Source organism: Octodon degus, unplaced genomic scaffold (genome assembly GCF_000260255.1).
Source record: "Octodon degus isolate 3935 unplaced genomic scaffold, OctDeg1.0 scaffold00060, whole genome shotgun sequence".
NCBI lineage: Eukaryota > Metazoa > Chordata > Mammalia > Rodentia > Octodontidae > Octodon > Octodon degus.
In genome coordinates, this window is record NW_004524636.1 from 9,169,027 (window position 1) to 9,194,913 (window position 25,887).

At 38.3% G+C, this 25,887-nt stretch overlaps 1 pseudogene; it reads left to right on the forward strand.

The window, feature by feature from the left end:
• Window positions 1-19,422: 19,422 nt before the first annotated feature.
• Window positions 19,423-20,066, forward strand: LOC101585061 (annotated as a pseudogene).
• The last annotated feature ends 5,821 nt before the right edge of the window (window positions 20,067-25,887 follow it).

Genomic DNA, 25,887 nt, shown 5'->3' on the forward strand with positions numbered 1-25,887 from the left:
AAAAAAAAGAATTGATAATATACAGTGTTTTGACTGCCTCATTTATATAATGATAATAATTATCATTTTCTGACTGAATGCACATAAAGATCAGACTAAGGAAGTCAGTTTTACTTCCTAGTCTGGTTTTGAATTGCACAGCAGAGAATTTTAGTTTTCAAAGTAGAAAACTTTTTCAGTGACTTCTCCTGTTAAGGTAACATAAAAAGGGTGAGATTTTCTGATAGCCCTTTTAAGAAACATCTTTCATGTGAGAGACAAAATTACCTCAGTCTTTGAGCTACTTGGTGAAAAATCATCCTTTTAGTTATAATGCAGTAGGGCCCAATGTTATTTAGACAGAAAGCACCTGAATTCACGAGTTAGTATCATCTGCCTCTTCATCCATCTTTTGATTGACGAATGCATTGACCTATCCATCCATTCTTCCACTCATCTATTCATCATTCCATCTATTTATCCTTCCTGGAACTCAACCAATATTTATTGAATTTCTATTCAGTGCCTGGTACTGGAATAAACTTTGTAAGACAACTTTACTTCAGAGATATTAAAATAGGAGAGGAAACATATATCTTAGAATTGATAAGATACAGTGGCCCTGCCCCCCAGGCTCACTGAGATAGTGATTGAGACTGGGTGTGGTGGTGCACACCTGTAATCCCAGCTCTTGGGAGACTGAACACAGGAGGATCACTACGAGTATGATCTGTGTAGTGAGACCCTGTACTAAACACATAAAAATTTAAAGAAAAAAATCACAATCAAAAGCAGTTAGGGCAAGTACAGGATTTGATCCCCAGCACCACAGGCTGCACCAGCCCCATCCCCAGGAGCACTCTTGCGTTAAAGGAGATTGTGTTAGTTACTTTTTTTCTCTTGGAGACAAAATACCTGATGCCCAAAATTGAGGAAGGAAATGTTTATTTAGCTCATAGATGGTAGAGGTTTCAGTTCATATTCAGCTGGCTCCAGGACAGGGTGTGGTGGCAGAGCAGCAAATGTTCAAGTCTAGCTGGGTCCACTGCCTTTGCAGCATATGCAGTTCATTACCATGAGACCACTCATTTTGTACAAGTCTATTTCTTCACAATGGTCCTTTTCTTTCATTAGATTTAGCACAAAATTAGCATTCTCTGGATCTTTGGCTCTTCATTTCTTGAACATAAACTTTGATCAGATAAATGTGTTGTGATTTTCTCTTGTTGATCTTTTATAACAATGTGAGCCATGATCTTGGCTGTAGACAAGGAAAAGCTATTTTGCACTCTGCATGCCTCCTTTACTGTTCTCTCCCATTGATTTCTTCAAAAGTCAATTCAAATCCCCCTGTTCTGTCTCATTTTGCTGAATTTCCTTTTCTGCTCACTCCTGCACTGCTTATTTAACTTGGTTCCTAATTAGGCATTGAATAGCAAAATTACAGTATGTTAGATAGTTATGTGGGCTAAAGAGAAAAATCAAGCAAGAAAGGGCAATATGAATATTCAGAAAGGAGAGCTTTTTAAAGAGAAATTTTAAAGAAGGTAGTTTGTGAAAGACTCACTAAAAGGCAGTTTAAGCAGTTTGCTATGAGAATATTTGGGGGAGTGACCTGTCAGACAAAGGGACAGCTGGTGCAGGAGTCTTGAGGTAGAAATGTGCCGAGTGTGTGGGAGGAATCAAAGAGAGCATCATGGTCATACAAGAGTGAATAAAGGGGTGAGGCTGGGAAATCGAGTCAGAGAGGTGTGGACTAAGTCTTTCAGGGTCTGTAGCTTTTACTAAGAACTTAGTTTAATTTTCCCTTGGAATGGGATGGATGTGTGAACTGAAGAGTTCAAGCTAAAAAGTGAAATCATCTAATTTATTTAACTTTTCTTAACTTATTTTTAACAAGTCTCTTTGCCCTCTGTGTTGGAGACAGATTGTGGGAACAGAGGCAATGGTAGTTGCCTTACTAAAAGACATAGTAAAAATTTAGTCAATAAACAATGATGCCTTGGAATCAGAGGTGACAGTGAGGGGTAAAGAAAAGTCATTCAATTTGGAATATATTGAGAAATAAGTTAGAATTTGCTTATGGAACAGATGCGAGATGTGAAAGAAAGGGTTTCAAGATCAACACCAAGACAAATAAAAGGATGAAGGGAGCATTAGCGGAGAACAGGAAACCCGTGGGTGATGCAGGCTTTGAGAGGACTGTCTGAGCTCAGTTTTGTACATGTGAAGTTTCAGATGAGCATTAAACATAGGAGTGAAGATGTTGACTGGACAACTGAATAGAAGAACCTGTGGTTCAGAGGGGACATCCAGGTAAAAGCAGACTGCTGGCATTTAAAGCTATGATGCAGGATGAAATCAACTATAAAGAAACAATGCAGGTAGAAAAGATCCAAAGACCGAGTCACAGAGGTGTTGTTGTCTTTATTGTAGAAGAACACTCTGACCTGTCAGAAAGACATGCTTCATGACCCTTAAAACTGAGCCTGGACAGGAAGTCTTTTGGAATGGAAACTACAAATGTTAACTGGGTATCATCACTGTGAGGGAGAAAATGGAAAAGAAAAAAACTTTGGAGATAAATTGGAATGCCCACTGAGCTTTTACTAATGCCTGTAAGCTGCTTGGCCTATTGGGTATGCTCTATATTTTTAAAATTCCCTTTGAGAGCAAGTGAGAACACTAAGAATACGAAAACAAAGCTGGTAGATGAAGAAGAACCAATGTCAGAGGGTGTGGGTGTTCTGATGCCAATTCTGAGGCCCAGCTGGGGGTTCTGGAATTCAATTTGACATTGCCAGAGTAAGTGAAAAATCCACCCTAAGGGCTTGAATTCCACAAGATTGTCCCCATGTCATAACCAGCAAAGAGTGGAGATACCAGACTACCTGTATTTCTGAATAGTCATTTAAAATGTAGGAGTTTCTGTGATATTCTAAGATTCAATAATTTGCTACAGTGATTGACAGAATTCAAGTAAATGCTATACACATGATTACAGGTTTATCATAATGGTTACAGATTAAAAACAGCCAATTGAATTGGTTTAAAGAGAACTTCCTGGAGGAGTAGAATACAGAACTTTTCTGCCTCTCCATGCAGAGTCTGGGAACATCACCTTCCCACTGTACCATATCTATGCCAACCAGAAAGCACCATCAGAGCTCAACCTCAGTTGTTATTGATATTTCATTAGTGGGCAAAAATCAAATCATTGCTATCATTGCCTGAATGTGGAATCACAGGACCATAGCTGCAATTACTCATAAAGTTTGAGATAAGAGTTCAAGGCCACGCTGAGCTGTACAACAAGATCTTGTCTCTAAACAAACAAATGAGTAGTTAAACTTAAACTTGCTGCAATTCTCCTTTCCCTAGAAGTCACACTGCCCCAAAGTTCCCAATTTCTACTCATGCATTTGGTCTTTATGGCTCCAGACCCAATTCTGACACAAAGAGCCCTCCAAGAGCTGCCTTATTAGTATCACAAAGAAACAGAAAATTCTTTTTTTTTTTTTTTTTTTTTTGGCAGAACCGGGGATTGAACTCAGGCCCTTGCGCTTGCCAGGGAAGTACTTATTCAACTGAGCCATCTCACCGGCCCCAGAAACAGAAAATTCTAAGGATTTTTGAAGCTCTGTGTCAGAAATTAGGGAACAAGACCATTTATATTTTCCATTGTATCACAGGATGGCAGACTGTGTTTCCCCAAATACCAACAATTCTACCTATTGCCCATTCCATATGTTTTCCTTCCCTCCTTACATAGAGACATAAGGTCTCTGTTCCCTATCCTTCAGTCTAGGTATGCTTGACTACAGTGACAATGATACTTGTAGCCCAGACACCATGCTGTGAGGAAGCCCAGGGTGGAAAAGCCATACTTAAGTGTCTGGGTGGTGAGTCCTGCGGCAGTCACAGAGGATAATGTAATTAATCATAAGGCCTAGAGGTGAGGAGGATTTCAAGAGGACTTGGGCCTCAGCTGCCATCTGACTCCAGCTTTATAAGTGATGTCTGACTGAGAACTACAAAACCAACCCAGTGAATGTCCACTGTGTGGGAAAATCACAATACAAATTACGGCTGTGGTCCCCATTCTCCTAGTCTTGATTATTGTCTTTTACAACACTAATTGGAGGCAGTAAGTTTTGCATCAGTGGACAGTTCATATATAGGGATTTCCCATGACTGAAATTGTGCTCCCTGGTGTCAGCAATGTGCAATTTTCTTCTCTTCAGAATAAGACTAGATGAATTCATACAGCAAAATTGATGGGTTGGAGAGGAACTTCAGGCCTGGACTCTGTCCCCAGCTTTTTCATTAGTTCCCCATAGGCCCAGGAGCAAACCCTGCTGGTTTTGGCCATTGGTTTATCCTCTGTGCAAGGCAGAGCTGGTCTGGGTGGCTGACAGTTCCTGGAAGTCCAGTCAAGTTTCTTGGGTTTTCATTTTGTATTTATGAAGCTTTGCTGGCTTATCTTCCTTTTCCACATAGACAGTATGATGGTTTCGATCAGAAATGGCTCCCTAAAGCCTCATATGTTCAGAGTTTTGGCTTTTGGAAGGTGACTCAACCACGGGAAACCACTAGAGCTGGCTTGCTGTCAGGAGGTGGGGACTGGTTGGGGGAGGGAGGTCAGTAGGGGTGTGACCTGGAAGAAGTCTCTTCACCTCCAGCCCCTGCCTCGTCATTGTTCTCTCCATGCAGATGTGAGCAGCTTTCCTCAGCACAGGCCTTTCTATGAGGCCATTTCTGCCTTACAGCCAGAAGCCCTGAACTGAAACAACGAGCTAAAATCAACTTCTTCTCCTGTAAGTTGTAGGTGTCAGGTATTTTGTCCCGGTAACAAGAAAGTGACTAAGACAGATAGCAATGACAGATGAGTTCATTTGGCATTTCATACTCTAGTTAGAGGGAAAAAAATGATAGTCCACAGGGTGATAAATCTTCATTATCCATTTGGAAGAAGGAAGAGTAAAATTGTCAGCAATTAAGCTACAAGCTAAGATTTGAGCAAATGGCTTTAAAATATTCTAGCCTAATCAGGAAGCACCTTTCACTCAGAAAATGTTGTCAACCCTTTCCTTAATGGTCTGCTTTAGGCAATTATCTTTCATAGATTCCTCTTCCTCCTCCTCTTCTTCTTCAGAGAGTGAGGATGATTTAAATCAAATCCTGCTATTTCTAAACAGAGGCTTGTAGAATTAAGAAACTGAAAATCCCCATACTTCAGCCCCACAAGCTCTTCTGGTACTCCCTGGACTGCCCGTGCTTTCACTCATACTGGTAATAGCTGATGCTTTTCTTCTGCCTGTTGTTCCACCAGGCACACTGTAAAGTAAGAGAAACTGAGAAATAATGCAGACAGAGAGAGGCAGGAGAACTTTGTTTTACTGCAAAGTGATTTACGTTGGTTGTAAAAAATAATGGATTTTTTTCTTTTATTTCCCTAGATGGTAAGCTTTTTATGGCTTTCGCTTAACTTATTGTAGCTGGTATTTTCAACTCAAGATTTTCTACACTGTGTTTCTTTTTCTATGGTAGGATGGTTTTGATAATTTTTCTATCCAGTGGAAGAAAAGGAGGCACTTACACAGGAAAGGGATGAAAATTCTCAAATTCGTATTTCATCCTGTTCATGACTACCTAGTGGGGTGTAAGAAACAAGTGGATGTAGTTGAGAAGCATGCATTTTAAAATATTTTCAAGTATGTAATCATAAACTTCTTCCTCCCATCTCTTCCTCCACCAGATACATTCCATTATTACTGGATGCACATATATATAACTATTAGGTCCATGACAAAAGTGGCCCTCCAAGGCAGTAGGAAAGGGATAGTATTTTCAATAAATAGAACTTGACCAACTGACTACTATTATTAGATCTGTCTATCTCTCTCTCTATCTACCTACCTACCCAGCTAGATAGTATATCTACTATATATATATACCTTATTTAAAAAATTCCAAGTGAATTACAGATGAAAGAATGAAAGGGAAAATTACAAAGTTTCAAAAAATGGAGAACAATGTTTTTATGACCTTGGATAAGGAAAAGACTAGGTGGTGGTGGGTAGTGTTGCTGCTGCTGTTGGTGGTGGTGGTGTTTTAGCAGTTTTTCAGGTTGAACCTAGGGACTCAAGCAAATTATCCAGTAATGCAAACATGGATAGAGGCATAAACTTTGGTTTGTTTAGATAACACAATAGGAAATAGCACTGAGAATAAAATATCTACAATAACGTAAAACAACATGGATGAATCAAAGACACATGGTGGTAAGTGAAAGATGCTAGACCTAAAGAATACTTCCAGCCTATATAATTTGATTTATATTACAGTATAGTAGACATTTTAGAAATTAGCAGGCCAATTTCCTTCTCTTGGGAGGGGATGGTACCTAGAAGAGCACAAAAAAGAGGCCTCTAAGCTTCTTCATCTGGGGACAAGTAATATATGTGTATTTAGCTTGTGTCTCCTTATGAGCATTTTTCTATGTGAATTATAGATTAATAGTACAAAACAAAGTATACAATACGGATATGGTCAACTTTCCCTCATTATGAAAAATTCCTCAGATAATCAATTTTAGGAAAGCAAGGTTGATTGGGACTCATGGTTTCTTAAGTTTCAGTTACTTGGCCCTTGTGCCATTGGACCTGAGGCAGAGCAAAGATGTTCACCCAATAATAGTCAGCAAGTGTGTGTGATCCCAGTACTGTATCTTCAAAGACTTGTGCTAAATTGGCTTTCCACTAGGATTTATTTCTAAAGATTCCACCACTCCCTAAGAGTGCCACGGGTGGGAGGCCAACCCCACCACATGCAGGTCTTTGAAGAGCAGTTCAGATTCAAATTAAAGCAAATATCATCCAATATTTTGGAAGATTCCCGCTAGAACAAAACCATAGTCAAACATCGAGTAAAGATATTTTGGTCAATGATAAAGCATGTATATAGTGGTGGTCCCATAAGATTTTATCACAAAACCTTATATAGTTCTTGCAAGTACACTCTGTGATGTTCACACATTGAAGAAATTGCCTAGCAATGTATTCTTCAGAACATAGCCCTATCATTAGGTGATGCATGCTATATGGATATTCTATAACAATGCATTTCTCAAAGCATATCCCTACCATTAAGTGATAGATGATACATAGATTTTTCTAATACATGTGTTCTTGAAAATGATAGGTTTAATCAAATTTGGGTAATTTATTTTAAGTGCTCAAATGAAAGCAGCCCTTTAAAGGAAGCTTCAGGCAAATCCTCTGATGAAGTGAATAATTATTGTTGATAGCATTTCAGAGCTCAAATGTTCTCAAAGTGAGCCTCTTCTAAAATCTTCTTTCTCATTTTGCTCTTCAATCAATACATGCAGAAATAAAATAAATTAAATTCTGTTCACTTGGGAGCCTAACCATTTTCAGGCCTTTTGAAGATTTCTTAATCACAATTCCATTTTGCAATGTCTTGTTCCACCTGCATCAAGCAATGGTGCCCCAAAATGTTCTTTCTGAACTTTATAAAAGCACTTAGAGACAGAAATTCAAATGCACGCTCTGTCAATACTTTCGTGTCATAGACATTATAAAAAGGTGAGACCATTAACATGATAATCGATAACTTAAAAGAAAAAAGATTTTCCAGTATTTAAGCATTGGTTTTATATAAATGACTAGCATTGTCTTGTGGTAACAAAATATTTTGCACTTTTCTAACATATACAAAAATATAGGACATATTATAATGAATCACCATGTACATGTCATATAGATGGCCAGCTATGGCTAATCACCTTTCATCTGTACCTCACACACATCCTTTGTCTGCGCACCAAGTGATTTTAAAGCAAATCCCAGATCTACCCATCTGTAAAAACTTCAGTGCATGCATACACATACAAACATACACATATACAAACACACACATATATATGTGTCCTTTAGACAAAGATTTCAAGAACTTGATACTGTCATTATTACTACAATTAATGGATAAAAATTCTCTAACACCATCAAATTGAGTTGGTTCTACAGTTTTCCACATTAATTTGTGACTTTTCTCAGTTATTTTTTATTCAATATTCAACAAAAAGCTTATAGATTGCTTTTGATTCCTGTTAAGTCTCTCTGCCTTTCCTCTCTGTGCCCACCTTCTTTTCTCTATTCTGGCGATCCTACCCACGCCATACGAGGCAGGTGCTCTACCAGAGGTTCATCCCCGTTCCTTAAGTCTGTTTTGATCTGTAAATTCCCTGTCTCATCCATTTTTTCCCTCAATATGCTTTATTAAAACTGGGTATAACATAAAAGTTTAAAAAGTTGGATTTTGTACTATAATCCTACTAGGGTTTATATTTACTGTTGTTGCAACATAGTTTCTTTGTACAAGTGAAAAAATGTTGACATTAAGCTCAAATGGTCCACTGGAAGTCCTCTCTGAAATGCAATTATATTACGATCTCATTGATAGCATTACCAGCAAATGTGTATTGAGTACTTAGTATGTTCTACACTGTGTTTAGCATGTTACATGCAGCGGGTCCCACAATCCTCATAGCATTCCCCTTAAGTTATCATTATTCTCATTGTGAAAGAGAGAAAACTGAGACACAGAGAGGTTAAGAAATTCATCCAGTATCACTTATTAGTAATTAAGAGGGTTCAGACTGAAGTAAAATTTAACATCAGATGCATGCTCTTATGGATGGTAGCATTGTTTTATGAGTTGGTTATTTTCTTTCAAAAAATAACCCTGTATTTGAGATTAAATCTGCTATCCAGGCTGGACTTCCATATTTTTCCAGTGATGTTTCTTTATGCACTTAAAAATGTGGTCCGTGAACCACCAGGAGAAGCGCAGGATCTCAGGCTCTCCCTCAGGTCTTCTGCATTACAGGTGAAGACCAGGAAAGACCAGGAAATCTGTAACAAATTCTCCAAGGATTCTTAGGCCAGCTAAGAGAACCAGTTCTTTAGACTGGAGCAGCCACACAAATATCAACTACCCTGAGGCCAGTTTAGTAGCATACAGAGAATTACAACACTGGACTGTGTATGGATTTTTTGATCATGGAAAACACAAAAATAAATGTTTCTCTCACTTTTGCTTTCCTGGGTCATTCCTATTTTATCTTCCTCTATCATTTTTTCATGTATTTCTCCATTTCTTTCCTCTCACCATCTCTACTCTGGGCAGCTGCTGTTAGTTTGGAACTGCTGGTCACTGAGAAACAGGCACTCAAAGTGATAGATGTCGCAGGAGAAGCCCCTCCCTTGCACATTCTGTCTCACATCAGGAAGACAATCATCTGACCAAACCACTGCCTGAGTGATCCCACCTTGATTCCCATATTTCCCAGAGTGGGTTACAGTCTCCTTTTCTTCCTCCTGGCAGTTCAGATCACATATCCCCCAAAGCACACCACCAGCAAAGGATTCATTGTAGGGTTTGGTACCAGAAACTCATGTTCCCGCCCTTTGGTCCACAATAGACCAATCACTTTTCTGAAAGCTCTCATTAACTTGTTTGTTCCTTTATAATCCATCACCAATGTCTGGCATACAGTAGACACCGAAGAGTTATTGAATGAAGGAAATGAATGTAACAAGTTTTGCTTTAGCATTCATGTAATGAGCCTAACCCCCAAGATACTGTAGCAAGAAGTGTAGGGGCAGGTATGAGCAAGGGTGCAGAGAGGTGAATAAACCCAGGCCCCTATCTTTGAGGCAGGATGATGGGATAAAATTTGGCCTGCCTTTTCTATTGAAAGTCACAAATAGCAGTGCCTCCATTGTGGATTTTAGCTTAACCTAGAAGGCCACACCCCTTGTGGGAAACACCTGAGTTTTGGGAACATAGGTACAGACCAAGGACAGCATATCACCAGCTAAGGACTTTCTGCCTTGCGTGTCCTCTCCCCTGTAGCTACTTCTCACCCTCAGCAATCCTTCAGAGCCTCCCCTCTGCTGCTTAAACTAGCAAACTGCTACAGTCTATAAGTCTTTGAATTCAGCCAATGACGTTAAAGGATAGCTGCTTCCCGACTTAGGGCTTAAAAGCCTCTCTTTTCTGCTACGGCAAGCCTGATGTCTCATGTCTGAGTGTACTCAGGTCTTTCTGCAGAAGTAAATTTTAATCTTTGCCTTGTGGACTCATCTTGCTTGCTGTATGAGTGCATTCTTTCTGTCAAATTTCCAGAATAGAGGAGAACTCCTCAAGCAGAAAATCCATTTTTGCTGGTCTATGGAAAGCAGTTAATGCTTAATTAATTTTATCTCCTTTTTTCAATTATTTGGTTTTTTTCTCTTCTTAATTTCTTATATATTTCTTTCTTCTTCCAATTTTGCATGCATATATCTGGTAATATGTATAACTAGTTCGAAGACAACACTATGCATTACAACAAATACTGTGAAATTCATATCATTTTAAGAGAAACTCTGCATCACTTGTAATTTTTCTGTTTTAACACTATTTTGTACTCTCTTTAAAAAACAATTTTAAAAAAGAAAGCCCATTTGAACAATAAAAGTTAATGTTTTGAAATTATATAATAAAGCCTATAAAATACATTAGGATATATGTATTTGCTGATAATTCTGGCATAAAGGGATATTATTGACTACATTTTTTGATTCTATACCACCCCCTAAAAATGTATATTTTTAAGCCAAATTTTTAGAACTTGAAAAATCAAAAAAGAAAATAAAAGAAGTTCAAATTGCCCTCTTGCCATTCAAATTGACAAATTATATTGGCAATCCTAGATGGAAACTGCCCTCCCTGAAAAGGGAGAGGCAAAGCTATGATTATTTGCCAGTTTTTAAATTATTATTTCAAAGGCTAAGAGATTTAACTGAGACTAGAATTAGTGAAGGAAGTCAGTAAGGAATTTGAATAAAAGTTCAACATTTAAAAAGCAATGCTTTTTCCATAGATCACTTATAACCAACTGGAAAGTATGACATAAAGATTTCACTAACAACAACAAAGCATAAAAAGTCTAAGAATAAATTCAACAAAGATATGCAATATGGTTTGTAACAAAAAAGACAGGTTGCTATAAAAATATTGAATAACCCAAGTAAATAGAGAGATATACCATTTTTCAACATGTATTTTACAGTGGGGTCAACTATGTACGCATAAAACAATTCCAATTAAAATCTCAGACTTCGTGGAACTTGTCAAGCTGATTCCAAAATGTGTTTGCTAGAACCTAGAGGAATATCCCACAAAATAGGAGGAAAGAGAGGAATATGTGTTGATTGAATAAATCAGCAAGTGGCCTGCTTCAAAAGCCACCTATCTGGAAATGACTCACACATTGGTACATCTAGCTCAGATTCATCCCCTGAGCTACAAGGCTCTACATTGGGCTTATTAATCTCTTTACTGGAATAGCAAGAAAACAATTCAAACTCATCATGTTCCAGAGAAAGCCACTACCTCTCCTTTAAACTCCATTCTGATACCAAGTTGAGAAAACTAAGATCAGGGAGTTATTTCTACCATCCAATGTCTATTTGTGATGATATAAGTCATTATTAATTCCTACTGAATTTATCTCCTGACCAGTCCTGAGTCCTTCCATACCTGTCTTCTACATTGACACAAACACTGATCATAATTTCCTCCTTATCTTAGTGAACAACTTCAAACTCACTTATTCTTTTCCTTCTGTCCTTCTATCTTGACTTAAAATAATGTCAAGATTTTCATTGCTCTTCAGAGCAATTCCAAAGTGTTCATCATAGTTTACACTTGACCTGTCCTGGCCTCAATCTTTCTTCAAATATCACCTTTCTCAGCGTTTACCTGTGCTATGTAATCTTGAGCCATAATGATCTAGTTAATTATTCAGAAATGTTCTCTCCTGCCACTGGACCTTTGAATATGTCATTCATGCCTAGAATTGTCAATTTCTTCCTTATTCTAATGAACTCCTATTATTCTTAAAACTCTCATCTCAGTCTTACTTTCCTTAGATGAGAAATGCTTGATGCCCATTATTTGTTCTTATAAAAATCATATTATCTATCGCTTCATGGCTGAGTTGCAAATTTATCATTATCCAGGTGAATTTTAAACTTTAAGCTCAATCAGACCAGCAACTATGTATTTTAATACTTACATGGAATTCCCAGCTATAGTGCTCCACGCTGAGCGAGTGAATAAAGGAATGAAGTTGGACAGAAACAAATCTGTGCACAGCGCCCTGGTAGGTCAGCAAGCCGTAGGTCACCAGTGAGTGAATGAGGAGAAACCGAATCTCTTCTAAGGAACAAGAGCCACAGGTCAAAGCATCAGTTGCAAATTGATCTCTATGTAATTTAATATTTTTAAAATGTTTCCACAGCAGAGTCTCAGTATTTATATCAAAGCATTTATTACAATGAAAATAAAACAAGTAAGTCTTCAGATATGAGAAAATGTAAGAAACAGGATTATCTGGGAGGATAATCAGGAGTATAGTAAAAAAATTATGATAGAAGATGATGAAGATATTTCTTATAAAGTTCAATAAGGAGCAAAAAAGCATATCTAAGCAAGAACTTAAGTTCATCTGTTTTTTTTAAAGGCTTTAGTATCATATGCTATAAATATTAAGATAAAATTTCTATTATACTTTATCAGCCAGTAAGATTAGCTAATTTAATAAAATGTTCATGAATAGAAAATTTCCAAGTAAAATAAAGAATGGCTTATCATTTCTCTCGAGAAATTGACAGAAATTTCTGTTTAAGTTTTGAAACACCCTTAATTTGTATAAGTAACTCAAGAATCTCCAAACTGCTAACATAAATTTAGGCAAGATTTAAACTTATTTCATGTATACTTAAGAAAGTGTAAATAAAAGGAAGGAGATGAAAAATAATAGTTTTGATAATATTTCAAGCATCACTGAGAACAAATGTTAATAATTTGTTGACAAAAATTAAATACACTTTCTGAAATCCAGGGAATATTAAATTTCTTTGTATGAAATCTTCTACTCAATATTCATAGATATATCTGAAATACTAATAAAAAAATATCAGACATGACACATAAATCTTTATGTCTTGTAGAACAAAACCATCAGAGAGATTTAATAAAATGTACTTTTGCGCAGTTCCTCTCATAACTTGAGAGAATGATAAGATGCCCAGTTAAGTTAATAAACCTACAAGAATTCAAAATTAAGCAGATAATTGAATATCTTTACAACAAATTCAAGGGGCTGGGGATTTGGCACAGCAGTTGCATGCTTGGCTAGCGAGCTGGAAGCTCTGGGTTCAGTCCTTGGCACCAAAACCGAAAAATAAACCTCCCCTAAAAAACAATTTGATGAAAAAAAATATAGTAAAATAAAAAAGACCAAAAACAAACACGGCAACTATAACAAATTTAATTTATAAATTTTATCCTACAACATGTTAGGACTTGTATAAATTTGTTATCAACTTATAAATTTATGATTTTGCCTTATCTTAATTAAATTTTTAAAGGCTCTTGTGTTTTATTTATAAAAGTAAAGTGGAACTGTCAGCCTTTTGGAATTCACTGGGAGATTTTGCCCAGTTCCCATTTACTGAGTGCTATATATAGCTAGGTTCTATAGTAAGAACTGTCAATTCATTATTTCATTTATTCCTCAAAACAACCACATGCCATTAGAAAGCTGATTAAAGTTAAAATTTACTCAAGTATTTAAATCAAGTAATATGTCCAACTCACCAAAACTAGCAAACATCTAAACCATGCCTCTTTTGATCTATATAAATTATGTAGATGAATTTAATCTCTTTAATGTGTAAAAGTCTGTGAAACACACTATTGACTTTAATTTTTTGTGGAAAACAGAAAAAACAAAAACATGTATGGTTTGATTTGAAGACACATCCCAATTTTAGAAAATTTAATGTGAACAAAAGCAACCTCACAGATCTTAAAAAATATATGATTTTACTATCTCCACCAGTAGTCAACAGTATTCACTTCTTTCCAAAATACAGAAATATAATGTTGAGTATCGAGTAACAGAAACTTATACTGCTTGCAAGTGTAATGAAAGAATAAGATGTGAATATTTGGCTCAGTTGGGTAGAAATCATGATTAAGCGAAGTATAGCTCCTTCAGAGCTAACAGCTTTGGGACCTGAAGGCCAGGGGCTCTCAGTGCGCAGCGTTTGCTGCCGTCGGTGCTGCTCTCCTGGCTGCTGCAGTCGGCAGCTATCGCTCACTCTCTGAAGCTTTTCCAGCGGCTGGGGCTAGGGGCTCCTGTTGGTCTCCATCTCTGTCTGGCCCCACCCCTCTCAGCGTTACCAGCCCCAGCCGCTGGCCTTTAGTTCACCAGCTCTCACGGGAGATCAGTTTGCTCTACTTGAGATAGATACCACGAAGAAGCAAAAATATGCCACCCCGAAGAGGCTTCATTAGGACATGCTTTGGGATATAGAGGAACATACACCCCATAAGGGTCTGGGGAGACCTGCTTACACAAGAAAAATCGGGCTCATACATGCACAGTGTTGCTAGCTAACCACAGACTTTCTGTATGGTCACGGGCGGGGGAAGAATGCCTCAAAAGCTGGACTGTAGATGGCAAGAGAGGGATGGGGTCATCCAGAGAGACCCGAGTGAAGGACCTAAGTGAAAGCTTGCCACAGCCAAAGCGAATGTCTCTCAGGACATCTGATGGGGCGGTGGCCAGCTGCAAAGCGCTTGGGGAAGCCAGGCACGGCCACTAAATGTAGAAGCAAATAATACTTCCTGAGGAGTGTAGGGCCTTCTCTCCTGTCTCAGAAACCCTTATATAGAAGTATACAACATGTTAGGACTTGTATAATGAGGAAATTTAAAATCTTACTGAAGGTCATCAAACAAGATCTGAGTGGGGTTCGTGGACATAGGTCAGCTGCAGAGCACGTGCTTAGCATGCACAAGGTCCTGGGTTCAATTCTTCAGCACCCTCCGAAACAAAACTGGAATAAAAGGAATAATTACCATAGTTTGAGTAGAAAAACCTAACAATCCAAAAATGTTCAATTTTATACAAATGAATACATAAATCTAAATTGAATTCCAATTATATTACATATTGAAATTGTATAAAATATGTATACATGAAAGTAAAAACTTTACAAACAGTAAAGGGAGGTATTAAATAGTAAAATAGAGAAACAGGAGCTTCTTTTATCAGATATAAGAATTTTATGAAGCTGTTATAAACAATGTAACCCTGAGAAGGAAGGTTTACATCCTGACACTTTTCTAATAAGTTGAATGATATCCTCCCAAAAGATATGTCTAAATCCTAAATCCTAGAACCCATGAATGTGACCTTATTTGGAGCTAGGAGTCTTTGAAAATTTTTTGTCAACTGTACTGTGCATTTCTACTGGTCTATGGAAAGGAATTTGTTTTGTCTCCTTTTTTCAATTGTTTGTACTTTTTCTCTTCTGAGTTTCATACTCATTTTCTTCTTCCAATTTTACATGCATATTTTTGGTAATATGAATAACTAGTTGGAAGACAACACTATGTGAAATTCATATTACTTTGTCAAGTAAAATTCTGAATCACGTAATTTTTCTGTTTTAATTCTAATTTTTAATTTCTTTAAAAATAGAGTATTAAAATTAAAAAAGAAAATGCAATTAAATTAAGGCTCTGAGAGTCACATAATTCCAGATTTAGGATAGGAACTAAACCCCATCACTGGGAAGGAGGGAGAGAAACATTGGAGATGCAGAAGGAGGAAGAGATTGTGTGAAGATGGCAGCAAAGATTGTCCCAATGCATCTGTAAACCACAAATTGCTGAGGATGGCCTTACAGGCGGTTAAAGATCAGAAAAGCCCAGGATAGTGGCCAGATTGGGGCCCTGCCAACACTTTGATTTCTGACTTTAGCCTCTAGAACTATGAGAGAATAAATTTCTATTGTTCAAGACACCATGTTTGCAGTAATTTTCTTAGTAGCCTCCAAAAAGTAATGCAAGATGCCATTTTGTAGATACTTAAGAGTTATAAGGTATGGGCTAGAGACCTATTTCAATGGTCAAACAGTTGCCTACTGTGTGTGAGACCCTGAATTTGAGCCCCAATATTGAAGGGAAAAAAGAAAAGTGGAGATATTGAAAACTTAGGAACAATGTGTCTATTAATTTACATTCATTATACCACACAGGTGTTTTGCTGTTGCATGCAAATGACAAATTATAGGAAAGCACAAAACTGTGCCATTAAGAATTTACCGTGCTTGAGTGTGTGCAGAAGGTTAGAACATTGAAACCATAAAAATGGGCTATGTATACATTTGTTTTATAAAATCTACATACATACCTACCTTTTTTTATAATGTATTTAGTATAGGGTTTACAGTGTCTACAAGGTTTCATTGGGCAGATTGGACTCATAGTGATTCTCCTGCTTTCAGCCTCCGAAATGCTGGGATTACAGGTGCACACCACCACGCCCAGTCTCAATCCCCCTTTCAGCACACCCCAGCGGCAGGGCCAGCACAGCACATGAGGAACCCCAGCCACTGTGCTCTGCCTAAGCAGGCGCTTTAATGCACTGAGCTAACTGGATGGCCCCCATAGCGTACCTATCTTTAGTGATGGATACAAGAAGATAAATCTAAAACTACAAATGAATATTGGAACAATGAACTTACTGTTAGAAAATGTAGACCTGTGTTATAGTTTAGGTCAGCAAAAGGTCACCTGTTGAAGGGTTGGTCCTTAGTGCAGTAAGAGGTGACTGGACTGTGGGGTCTCTGACATCACACCTGGATTAATCCTTTGATTGAGTCAGTTTAATGGGCTATTGGAGGGTGGTTAAAACTTAGGAGGTATTGCCCTAATTGGAGGAAGTAGGTTGCTGGGGGCCTGACTTGGAAGGGAATGTTTTGCCCTACCCTTTATTCTCTTCCCCTCCCCTCCCCCTCCCCACTCCTTCTCCCTCCTCCAGCTGGGATGGATTGAGCAGCTTCCTTCCACATGCTCTTCTGCCAGGCCATTTCTGCCTTGGAGTCAAGCACAGAATGAACCTCCTGAAACCATGAGCTGAATAAATCTCTCCTTTTTAAACCTCGAGGTACCATGTATTTTAAAACTTCATTTATTTATTTATTTATTTATTTATTTATTTATGTATTGTGCAGGGTTTCACTACACAGCTTTGACTCATTGTGATCCTCATGTTTTCTGCCTCCCTAGGGCTAGGATTACAGGCGTGTGCCACCATGCCCGGACTCCATCCCTGGCTCAGCGCACCCAGGGTCAGGGCTGGCACAGCATGCAGTGCCAGGGATTGAACCCTGGCCCCTGTGCTTACCTAAACAAAGTATCATGTATTGTATTTCAGAAATGAGAAAGTCACTAATACATGGGTCGATAACGCAGTTTGAAGAAAAACTATAAAAGAATGCATTTGAAATGAATAAAAACAAAACTACAACATGTCAAAATGTATAAATTCAGTTCTTAAGCCCAGAGGTTACAGGACAGTAATAACGGAGAGAGATATCCAGATAAAGGGGAGGAATATTCAAATCTGTTCTCAGCATAGGTAAAGATCATCCAGGAACTTGGCTTCCAGCCTGCTTTACTCTTCTTAGAGTCTGATGTTTATTGGATCTGGATGGCGAAGCAGAGACGCAAGGCAAGTGAATCAAAGTAAGCTTCTGTTACAGTCCTGCACAAAACATTTATCAAATGATCAACATGTCTATGTGCAGAGCTGAGTAGCATCTCATCCAAAATTGAAGGCAGAAAAAGACAGACACAATCCCGGTCCACTCACACTATGGACATCTTCAGGCCCAAGTGAAGAGTCAGTGCCTGAAATGCAACCATTATCATCTTAACCCACACATCTGAGTTACATCCACAGCAAAGCTCATGGAAAACTAGTGATATATTGCCCAGTTGTGTGATCTCCAGTATTAGTGATGTGTGTATGTGCATGTGTGTATGCACATGTGTATGTGCATGTGTGGTGCTAGGAATTGAACCCAAAGCTTTGCACATAACAGATAAATGCCTTACCACTGACCTGTACATAAGCCCCTAAATGAATACCTTTTAAATCAACTCAGGGCAACTGAAGCTAGTGGAGATTATTTAGCATTTTATTCTTGGTAACAAGATCAGTAGGGACTGTGAACAAATCTTGTGACAATTGAGTAATAACTACTGTGAATGGCCACCCCCCCAAAAAAAACCCTCAATTAATACTGCCATAGTTAAATCACAGTACTTTAAATCAAAATGTATTGTAAAATAGGATACTTTTCATAATAACTCAGTGTGGGTTTTGTTTCTGGTTTATTTTTTGAGGCAGGGTGTTGCTATGTCGTTGTTTTATTTTTCCTACATTTCTGTTACAGATAAGGTATTCTGTGGATTTTAGAAGAACAGTCTACTTACCATCTCTTCAATGGAACACTTCATCTAATATAGGAATAGTTTTCAGGAGTAACATTCTCTTATGAGTATTACTATATTCTTAATAAAGAAGTATTAAATATACTCTAAAATGCATGCTAATACTGAGATTAGAGGCATTTAAATTTGAATTTTTTAGGAGAGGGGCAAAAATTTCAAAGGATTGTGGGATACATCACTATTATATAAAAAGTTACAAAGATATCAGATGTCCAAAATTGCCTTTTCCTTCAGATTATGAGATAGATTTATTTAAAATGCTGAAACAGGATCCTGTAAGACTTGTTTAATCTCCTTGATCATTCCTCAAAGATTACTAGAAAGGAATAACCCGATTGGATATTCTTAAACCTAAGAGCCTGCTTTATGAGAATCACTTTTGTACAGGATATTATTTAATAATGGCTTAAAGATTTATGTAACTGTAAGTAATACTTTATTTTAATGTTTCCCAAAGGACTATTCAGCAATATAAAAATACGGATGGAGTATGACAGCTGGCTGTGTTAGCCAGCTTTTTGTAGTTGTGACAAAATACCTGAGAGAAGAAACATAGACAAAGTAAGACTGACTCGGGCTCACAGTTTCAGAACATGGTTGGCTGATTCCACTACTTTTGGTAAGACGTCACACAGAAGGGCACAGGAGAGCGAAGCCGCTCACCTCACGCCTGACACGAACCAGAGGAAAATCAGAGACCGTGTTCTGATGGGCTTGCTCTTTCTGCTTTTGTTCCACTCAGGCCCAACCCTATTAGATGGTGACACCCATGTTAGTGTGGGTCTTTCCCCTTTAGTTCATTGGCCCAAATGTCAATCATGTTGGGCACCCCTGCAAAGACAAACCAATGCACACCCAGATGTGTGCTTAATAACCACCTAGGTGTCTCAATTCAAATACTCTGACAGGAGGAGACCCTGTGCACTGCTACCAATGCCCAGGTGGAGGAGCTGAGGTCAACATCAAATCTGAAATATTTAAACTATTTCCACAATGCAGACAATTAAGTGTGTTGTTGTGGACGATAGTGCTGTTGGTAAAACATGTCTCCTGATATCCTATGTAACAAATTTCCATCTGAATATGTGACCAACTGCTTTTGACAACTACACAGTCACAGTAGTGATTGGTGGAGAGCCATACACTCTTGGGCTTTTTGATACTGTAGGGCAAGAGGATTATGACAGATTGCGACCACTGAGTTATCCACAAACAGATGTATTTCTAGTCTGTTTTTTAGTGGTCTCTCCATCCTCATTTGAAAATGTGAAAGAAAAGTTGTGTCTGAGCTAACTCACCACTGTCCAAAGACTCCTTTCTTGCTTATTGGGACCCAAATTGATCTCATAGATGATCCCTCTATTGCCGAGAAACTTGCCAACAACAAACAGAAACCTATCACTCCAGAGACTGCTGAAAAGCTGGCCCATGATCTGAAGGCTATCAGGTATGTGAAGTGTTCTGCACTCACACAGAAAGGTGCAAAGAATGTGTATGCTGAAGCAATATTGGCTGCCCTGGAGCCTCCAGTACCGAAGAAGAGCCTCAGGAGTGTGCTGCTAGGAACATCTCTCCAGACCCCTTTCTGCACAGCTGGTGTCAGCATCATACTAAAAGCAATGTTTACATCAAACTAAAGATTAAAAATTAAAATTCATTTCTGCAATAATGGCAAATGCCCTGCACCTCCTGCACCTACCCACATGTACTCGTAGGAGACAAGGCCAATAGGTATACCCCCCCAGCCCTCCCAGTACTAACTAGTTAATTTTGAATAATTGTGATTGTCAGAAAAGTGATCAGTACTAGTTTTTGTTTTGTTTCAAAAAACTTTTTTTTTTTTTTTTTTTTTTGTCGTTGTTTAAAAGTAAGGTGTGTGGGCCAGGGAGATGGCTCAGTAGAATAAGGGCTTGCCTGGCAAGCTCAAGGACCTGAGTTCAATCCCGGTTCCGCAAATAAATAAATAAATAAAATAAAAGTAAGGCATGCTTGTGATGACTTTGTAACAGACTAATTGGAATTGTTGAAGCTACTCCCTGGTTCCACTTGAGTAATCTGGGCCATCTCGGTACTTTTTTTCCCCGTGTGTGTGTGTGTGTGTGTGTGTGTGTGTGTGTGGAGGTTGTTTTTAGTTTTGTTTCTTAAAAATTCATTAACCAGTAGTCAGCCCTTAGGGGAGGAGGATGGATTGATTCCACATTCCACTTCCTTTCTAGTTTAGAAAAATGGGTTCCCCACCTGATGCTCTTAGGAAGGAGTATAGTAAATGCCTCATTTAATAACATACTCTTTTTTTTTTTTTTTTTTTTTTTTGTCTGTTTGCTTGTTTTTGTTTTGATTTTTGGGCAGAACCGGGGATTGAACTCAGGTCCCTCAACTTGCCAGGCAAGCACTTATTCCATTGAGCCATCTCCCTGGCCCCCCAACATACTCCTTTTTGAAAGTTGCCTTTTTTCTCTCTCCACCCTTGAGTAGATCCAGTATTTGATGAAACTCATGAAAGTAGGTGGAAGCTATCTTGCCCCTCTTTTCTCGGATGCAATCTATGTGTGACTGTGACTTTCAAGAAAATTTGAGGGGGCCGGGGAGATGGCTGGGGCCAGGGAGATGGTTCAGTGGAATAAGCGCTTCCCTGGCAAGCGCAAGGGCCTGAGTTCAATCCCCGATTCCGCCAAAAAAAAAAAAAAAAAAAAAAAAAAAAAAAGAAAGAAAGAAAGAAAGAAAGAAAGAAAGAAAGAAAGAAAGAAAGAAAATTTGTTTGCCACATGCTGATTTTTAAATTTTTCTTTGGGAGTTAATTTTAACTTCTTTCACTGATAATGAAAAAAGTATTGCACCTTTTGAAATACACCAAATGGACTGAGTTTGTAGTTAAAATGTTTTTTTCTGTTAGTCATTGTCTTGTGTGCTCAGCATAGATTTGCAATTCAGTTGTTCAGATTCCAGCAGATCTGACACAGAGGAAATATGAAGGGAGGTGCTACAAGACTGATGCCTAGGGGATAACTGGCATTCTCTTTCAGGTTGTGGGGATGCAAGCCTGCTCACTAAGAAGCCATGGGTGGGCAGGGGTGGGGAGAACACTTAACAACGTGGGGACCAGCTAGGGGCATCCCCTTATTTCTGTTTTCCATCTGAGGAACCTTATAGCAGTGGGTTGAGGCTCTCTTATTTAAACAAAATCATGCAAGGAGTCTTATGAAGAGTCCTACTGTTAATACGGACTTTATCAGCTTATTTTTGTTGAAATTTCCAGTTTTGAAAAATGTTAAGGTAATTTTTCACCTTGCCCAAATCCTCTTTTTTTTTTTCAAATCCTAATTCTTGTAGATTTCGACTAGTGTTGAAGCAACGCTTTCTCATGTCTCAATCTTTGTATATATATTCTTTTCAGATGTATTAAACAAACAAAAACCCTTCACAAAAAAAAAAATTAAAAAAAAAATCCAAAAAATGCTGACAGTCAAAATATTAACCTGGTAGAGAAGCATTTAACATTTCTTTTCTGCCATGTGAATGCCTAGGCAGCTTTGATTCTATAAGTTAACGACACCACAAAGGATACTATAATATATAATTTAAATATTGTGTGCAAAATATTGTGTTTTGGTTTAAAATATCTAACATATAAAGGTTCTCTAATATGATACAAATGGAGGAATTAAGGAGTGGGACAGTTGTAAGAGCAAATAAGTGTTTTGATTTACTAGGCCCTTTTGGTTTCCTTTAGTTTTCCACTTTTTTCCTTGCTGCCAAATTTTTAACTTCTTTTGATTAATAAGATGCTAATTGTATTAGGCTCTAGAGTTAGTAAACTTTAATCCCTTATGGCCTGTGATTCGTGAAAATCCTGAACAGCTGTCACTGACTTTGCAACCTGTGTTACCCTCCCTCTCCCTTACTGTAGTTACCGAGGGTTTCCTGTTCTGGCTGCTGAGGTATCTCAGAAGGCAATATTCAGATCTCAGTCGTAATTTAAGTCACAAAACTGCCTGGGGCTTAACTTAGCTGCAGTTTTTTCCTTATCGCTTATTTCTGCTGTAAAGAGCTCATTTAAATTGTTTTCAAAAATATCTTCTCATGTTTTAATTATCTGAACCTGAAAAATGTTTTACTTGAACTATTAAGGAAGCTGCTGTTGTTTTCATTTTCCTTTCTCGCCTGTCTCTGTCTTTGTCTCTCTCCCTTCCTCTCTCTCTTCCTCTTCTGTCTCTGTGTCTCTCTCTCCCTTCCTCTTTCTTCTGTCTCTGCCTGTCTGTCTGTCTGTTTGTCTGTCTGTCTGTCTGTCTCTTTTAATGTAGCATCCTGGCCAGGCAGTCTTGGAACTTCTTTGTTCAAATGGTTCTGTTGCGTCAGTCCTCTAATTAGCTGACAGGGCAGGTGTGCTGAACCTCATCTTGTTGCATTTCCAGCATTTTCTAGTCATGATTATACACAATTTTAGAAGATGCAAATTAATTTGTAAAAATATTTCAACAAATTTATGACCGATTCAAAATAAGCACTTTCTCACCTGGAAAATATCAAATGTTATGGCAAAGTAAAAAATGACAGAACGAAAAGAAACTATCAGGAAAAGTGAAGGCACTTACACTGTCAGGCCAAGTGAAGCAAATAGAAAAGTAGCCCTGGGCAAGAGAGAAACAGAGAAATCTCCATATTTCTATGACAGTTTCTTCAGTGACTGAAGAACCCCATTATAGACACTTGTGACAAAAAAAAATTATGTTTGGGGTGATGGTGAAAATGCAAAGACATGATAGCAAGAATGTTTTTCTTTCCACCTGTGTGACAGAAGTGTCAACAAGTACTAATGTATGTGTTAGCTCTGGGTTGCAGGAACACAATATCCAACACAAATATCTGATTTAAATGGCAGGTTTATTTTGGTTCATGTTATCAGAGGCATCGGATCACGGTCCACTGTCTCCACAGCAGCAACATCACAGCAGGAGGGCATGGAGCAAGAAAGTGGCTCACCTAATGACATCCTGGAAGCAGAGGACATGGACCAGAGTGGCCAGGGACTGACACAGTCCTCACAGTCACACTGCCACGACACACCCAGACACACTCAGAAGTTTACTTCATTCATGAAATTGCAAGGGTTTCTCTCAAGCTAATTATAATGACAACGAAGATTAACCATCAGAGCTTTTATTTTTTTTTGCCTGACTTTATTATCTATCATTTGCTGTGTAACAAAGTATTATATACCCAAAATGTGATTTAACACAGAATTTAGTACTTTGCAGGTTTTGTGAATCAGAAATCAACCTAGGAATGGCTTACTGGGTCCTTTGTTTCAGGGCCTCTTATGTGGCTGCAATGGCAGAGGGGTCACTTTCATCTCAAGTTCCCAGTAGGGAGAATCTGTGTCCAAATTCACCCTTACAGTTGTTGGAAGGATTCAGCTCCTTGTGGGCTATGGGCAGGATGCCTCCCTGATCATTGGCTTGTGGACTTTATGGCAAGTGGTCCCAATCAGGGAGAGTGAAAGGTCAAGAGAGAAGCCTATACTTTCACAGATAACTTCACTCTCCAAGGATCCACAGATGGAAAAGAGCTTAGATCCTGGAGCTGTGTTTAAAGAACTGTATCCTGTGGTGCCTCTGTCATCCTAATCTTGCTTCAGTAGTGAGATTCTGGACTTTGAGCTAATATTGTGATGCAGAAGGTGCGGGGGGGGGTGTCAAGTGTATTTTGCAGGTAATAGGCAGATTTTAAGATATCTCCCAGTGGTCTCACCTCTCAGTGGTCCACCGTTTGAATATAGGTGGGGGGCTACTGACCAGATTCTAATGAAAAGAATACAGCAGAAGTGATGGGATGCTATTTCTGATGATAGGTCACAATATAAAATGATGGAGAGACACAGGACAACCGCCATAGATATTCCTGTTCACAAAGGAGGGATGCGAGACATAAAGATGTTACTAAGCCCAACCTAAAAACAAGGAGGCAGGAATTGGAGGAGGCATATTAGAGGCTTCCCACCACATTGTCCTTCCATTTGATTCCATTGATCAAAGGAGTACAACATTAGGGAACTATTTTATGAAACTTGAGGTACTGCTGATTTTCAATGTAAATGGTATCACCGTGAGTTTGTATTACAATTTTTCTTTGGTTCAGAGTAAAAAATATTGTCAATTATAAGACTACTGGAAGAAATTGCTTAAAAATTTATATTTTATCATGACTACAGATTTGATCATTGACTTTTAGGTTAATTTTGCAAAGATTTTCAAAATGTCTTCCTAATGTTTAATGCAACACCTGTAATAACTCAATATTTCTCCTCCTCCTCCTCCTCTTTCTCCTCCTCTTCTTCTTGTGACCCTCCTGCTTTCAGCCTCCCTAGTGCTGGGACTACAGGCATGGGACACCACACCCAGACTCCAGCTAACTCAGCCCACCCTGGAGGTGGGGCTGGCATGGCATGTGGTGCCGGGGGATCAAACTGCAGTCCCTGCATTTGCCTAAGCTTGCCTGGCAGGTGCCCTAGAACACTGAGCTATGACGCCAGCACCCTCAATACTTATTGATGTAATTGTATTCTATATTTTTTCTTCAATTTACCTGGAATTTGCATAAAATTCAGTTACATTCTTGAATCATCAGGGTCTCTACTCTGAATATGGAAGTTATGCTAGTGCTTTTTCTTTGTACTCTTGACAGACTAAAGGAATATTTTCCACTCCTTGTCTCTATATTGCTTTCCGAAGTCCTGATATTAAACTCTTATTTTCCTTCCTTTTCTGTCAGTCTAGATATGTTCTCAACCAAAGATGTGTTTTTGTTCCCGAGAAGACATATATCTCAAGATATTTTGGTTTACAACATGCGTGTGCTACTGGCATCTAGTGGACGGAGGCCTGGGGTACTGCTAGACACTCTACAATGAATGGGATGACCCTTGCACAATACAAAATCAGCTGGCTGAGAATGTCAACAGTGCCAACGCTGAAAAATGCTGGTCTGAAAACAAAGCACTCCTCCTACACTGAATATGATGACATTAAAAAGTTGTTTCAATCTTATTATATAAATTGATTTTCAGGGCCGGGGAGATAGCTCAGTGGAATAAGCACTTCCCTGGCAACTGCAAGGGCCTGAGTTCAATCCCTGTTTCCGCCAAAAAAAAAATTAAAAATAAAAATAAATGATTTTCCCCTATTCACAACTCTCCTCAAAATACCAACAGTGTGGAATTAATAAAAACTAACAACTACAGGCAAACCAGGTTCTGTATCACTATAGAACATATGACTAACACAAGTCTGAGATAAAGGACACTAAAAAAAGTGAGATTTCACTACATCTGGGACACTTCTATTGATTAAGCAGTATGCACTGAATGCTTTTGATACTTCGTAATTTTATACTTTAAGTTTATGTAATTGGTAGTAACTAGAAAATATCTATAATAAGTATATCCAAACTGGCGCATTGATT